Consider the following 4,917-nt stretch of genomic DNA (forward strand, 5'->3'; position numbering starts at 1 on the left):
GAAGGAATGCATTGCTCTAGCTTACTATCTCTTGAGCATGGCTGAGTTACCTTTCATGTGCAGTGCATCTACTATCGCAAGTAATAACTAATATGCAGTATTCGCAAAACGCTTTGGCCTGAGATCGCAATTACACGGAGATACTAGATATTTCTAATTCCATATTATTAATATGAAGTATTTTAAATAAATCAATCGAAGCTGTAATCATAACAGGGTTCCTGTCATTAACGGGCTTATTGCTTTTATAACGATCTTACTAAATATGTCATAAGTACATCACTGTTTGCACGACTCTCGAATTGAAACTAGATATCAAGATGCAAGAATTTGCTGGTTCTATTATTTAATTACAACTATCCATTTTATCGCCATCAAGAATTAGTCGAACCAATACAAATTTGTACAGTATATGCTGTGTATGTAGTCATTGACAAGTATGGGACTGATTCGCGTAAATAAGCGGTCAAAAATTAAGGGACAAAATTACAAAAGAATATCTGCCTACTGTTTCATAGGTAGACGAAGTAGACCTCCAATGTTAAAATATAATGGTTATAATATCTTGTACTATCTAGTAGATCCTTTCATGATTGAAGGCAATGCAACAATAGTATGTTGATCAATGTCTACTTAGACGGGTTACGTTAGTAGTAGATACTTTTTAAAACGTTAGCCATTGTAAAAGAAAAAAAAACTTAATATTAGTAGGAACACAGTTGCGAATGGGGTTGAAAAGCTTGAGAATATTTCCATACATCAGCGTAATTTGCATTTTAATTTCTGATATTATACACTATCCATAAGAGTATCTGCGCGTTTATTGTCTATATCTGCTTACTCTTATAGATCAATTGCCAATCAGTGTATTGTTCGCAGTTCAAAAGGATTGGAATAATTGTTTGATTAATTATTTATACTGAAAATTTATTATATTGGCAAAGTATGATTGATAGGCTAGCTATCGCCAACAGCTGGAAAGCCTACAAGATAGAGTACACTAAGCTAGATGATTTTACTATAGTTGCTTTAGCATTCAATACGGCAGGTGAAAGAAATACTTGAACAAGATAGCAGCTAAACAAAATTGAAGAGCGAAAATATTCCGTTCAGTAAAATATTGAATACCTCACCTTTACGTATTTAATTTTATTGCTGATTATCAGTAAGTTGGCTAACAAGGTTAGTAAATCCGTTGCTAAATAATTTTCCTATACTCATTAGACGTGCATATCTTAATGATCATGACATGAACTGTTCGAGACTACCCAGTACTGTCGCAAAAGAGAACTTTGCAATACTTTCGATATCCGAAGAAGCTTCCGCAATGACGATCAAAATCAATCCGCTTTAAGTAGAGTAATAAAGCGATACATTATTAAAGAATTTCTTCTAGCATGTCTAAATCGATTACTTGACTGACAAATTGCTATTCTTGATGCGATAAAGTGTAATATCTAGCAATTTCTTCAATTTTTTTTCATAACAGTAGATATGCTGCTACAGCTAAATGGAATTGAGATTATAAATTTTTCGCTTACATATTAATTCAGTATCATGCATTTGGGTAGTTACGGTAATAAATTTAAAGCAATGATATTTTATTGGCTGATATCTTAATGAAATTTGACGTTAAAGCTCTATTGCAGAGAAAAGTTTATTCATACTGTAAAAATGGGCCACAAATAACAGAATTATGAAATATGATTTACATTTCGCAATTACCGGACTTATAAATTCATTCTCAATGGGAAGTCTTTGAATAAGTACCAACATCATATTAAGTATTAATTTGAGGATAACTTTTTCAAAATGATTGGACACTATGTGATGCTATTATAAGGGTAGAAATAAGTTTTAAAAGCTTGTTATGGATTAAAAAAAATCCAATTCGATCATAAGGGTCACATTTTGCCTAAGTAAATGAATTTCGTTTTGGTAGAAATGATTCTTTTATTGGAGAATCTCAATCCATGTTGTAGTAGATGTTGAAGTCTAACATTTTAAAATTACCCGTGTACCATTCATCAAAGGTAGTTTAAAAAATACAGGGAACAATATTGTTATTGACTAGCTTTAATACACCATCCTATTTCATCTATTTTTTTTTTCTGCTGCTGAGGAAAGTTCTCAGTTATAAATTTCCCTTACAACTTTGTCAGTATACTGGAGATGGTACTGAAAGATTTTAAATAGAATGTAAAAATTTTATCTCGGCTTTATACTTCAACACGTCATCAGGAAATAATTTTTTCGATTCTTTGTCATCGCATTCATGTACTGTATAGTGTATATGCATGACAAAAATTGCGCTACCAATTTTATCATTTCAATACTCGTCTAGCTAGTCTAATGTAAACTATAAATCTATTTTGAATTAGTTTCATTATGCTACAGTTTACTAAATTGCAGATTGAAGACAGAAGCAGATCGATTTATAGGCATGATAAAAAATAAAATAGTACGAGCAATTTTATCATTGCATTACTGATCTATCTGAGGACATGGTATTAGCTACTTGAATTATAATGATCACTGCATCATGGGCTACCACTAGTCTACTACCCATTTTACCATTTATTTAAATAAACTATTCAACAACTGACACGATTTCCATGTTCGATATAGAACTTGACATAGTATACTACCATGATGAAACGAATTCAAAATAGCTTGATAGTTTTGCATGGGACTAGATTAGCCTATCTTATAAGAATCAATGACGATATTGAAAACGTACTGCTCAACACTGGAGATCAAAATATTAAAGACTAGCTTTTCATCCATGATACACGAATAAAAAAACTGATGAAGATATCAATGCTTCATCTATAGTTGTAATACACTTTACTACTGTATCTATCCAATCATAGCTTAGGTGGAAATATCTCAACATTACTCATTTCCTTCCTCCTAGTTCAACCAGAAATAGATCAAGACTCTCTTTTCATCTATTTCTAACTGCTCCGTCGAATCAAAAAAAAATTGATTAAGGCATCGGTTGTTCACCCTAGAACAGACGTAATATCCTTCACTACTATATCTATCTAGGCACTTATCAAACCATAACTTAGCTGGAAATATCTCAACATCACTAGTTTTACATCATCCGAGTTGAAGCAGAAATAGATCAAGACTCTCTTTTCATCTATTTCTAACTGCTCCTTCGAAATAAAAAAAAATTGATTGAGACATCGATGCTCCATCATAGAATAGTTGTTCTATCCTTTACGATTGTCTCTATCAAACCCCAGCTTAGCTGGAAATATTTCAACATCTGTAGTTGAATATCATCCGAGTTGAAGCAGAAATCGATCAAGACTCTCTTTTCATCTATTTCTAACTACTCCTTCGAATCCCCAAAAATTAATTGAGACATCGATACTCCATCATAGAATAGTCGTTCTATCCTTTACGACTGTCTCTATCAAACCACAACTTAGCTGGAAATATTTCAACATCTGTAGTTGAATATCATCCGAGTTGAAGCAGAAATAGATCAAGACTCTCTTTTCATCTATTTCTAACTACTCCTTCGAAATAAAAAAAAATTGATTAAGACATCGATGCTCCATCATAGAATAGTTGTTCTATCCTTTACGATTGTCTCTATCAAACCCCAGCTTAGCTGGAAATATTTCAACATCTGTAGTTGAATATCATCCGAGTTGAAGCAGAAATCGATGAAGACTCTCTTCTCATCCATTTCTAGCTACTTGATAACAAATACGTTATTTACCATACTCTTATAAAGGATGCAATCATAATAAAAGTACAAGGAGATTCTTCCAGTATCCTCCTTCCAACTATTTCCTATGAAAGCCATTGCAGTCCAGGCTGCTGTATCCCCCTAATCCTAGACCTAAACGAATCATAACAGAATTTGATTTTTCATCGCCGCTAGTCGACTCTAATGGTAAAACATCCATCACCTCCTATAAGTGATATAAAAGATGGAAAAGAAAAATACTACTCAAGTATAGAAAGAGTATAAAAAATTGGGACAAGTTATTGTTCTCCTACCAAGCCAAACGATTTCTATAGCTAGTAATGAACATCTTCTCATCAATAAAGTCTCCCATCCATTTGTAATGGATGGACTAGTGAAGAAGAAGACTGACTTAATAGAGTATGGCGGCCGACAGTATTGAGTCTCTTGAAGGCTGGAAAAGCCTATACGATACTATAGATGAGTCAAGCAAGAGACGATTTTATAAGTGCCATCGTATCAAAGAGACAATCATTCATTATGGTACAATAACAACGATCACGTGATAACCAACACCACCAGCGCCTATTGTTCACAAAGAATAGATCTTGTTTAGTTCTGACGCTCTAAATCACTTAATTTCCTTATGGCTCATCGCTGTGTTATAGAGCGCTTGGAAAGACAAATTAAATCGTGATATCAATTCATTTTGCATTTATTCCACTCTTAAATAATCTCCTTACTCTGGTTCATCATCTTAGTGAGATAAATACTTCCACTGACAAGGCAATTGAATATTGAAGTATTGATACAAGGTGCTACTAGGTAAGGTTCCAATTTACAAATCGACACCTTCATGTTCGTATATCTGTTTTAGTCGCTGTTTATTAGTATGTAAGCTAGCCATTTTATCCAGTATATTAGAATCTTTCCTGTAAGAATAGATAGAATTTCACGGAAGAGTGAATGGCACTATGGACACTTGTACAATGTACAGTTATTTGTATGGTATGCTTCAGTTTGAATCATGCATGCAGTGACGGACAATATCAAATTCTTTCCTGAAAAAATTCATCGAACATAGGGAATAGATCAACAATCCTTCTCTACTGTAGTGTAGAACGGTGTAGCAACTCATAGATGTTATATAAAATATCACCTATAGCGATAACAACGACATCAAATAGGCTATCAGTGTGAAATTTACC

The 4,917-nt window shown here is 33.3% G+C and overlaps 1 protein-coding gene; it reads left to right on the forward strand.

Moving 5' to 3' along the window:
* Positions 1-4,675: 4,675 nt before the first annotated feature.
* The window catches only part of FAM62, a gene marked incomplete at both ends in the record, with an annotated part of 5,886 nt that continues 5,644 nt past the window's right edge, over positions 4,676-4,917 (forward strand).

The sequence above is a fragment of the Trichoplax adhaerens genome, genomic scaffold (assembly GCF_000150275.1).
Source record: "Trichoplax adhaerens TRIADscaffold_26 genomic scaffold, whole genome shotgun sequence".
In the NCBI taxonomy this organism is placed as follows: Eukaryota; Metazoa; Placozoa; class Uniplacotomia; order Trichoplacea; family Trichoplacidae; genus Trichoplax; species Trichoplax adhaerens.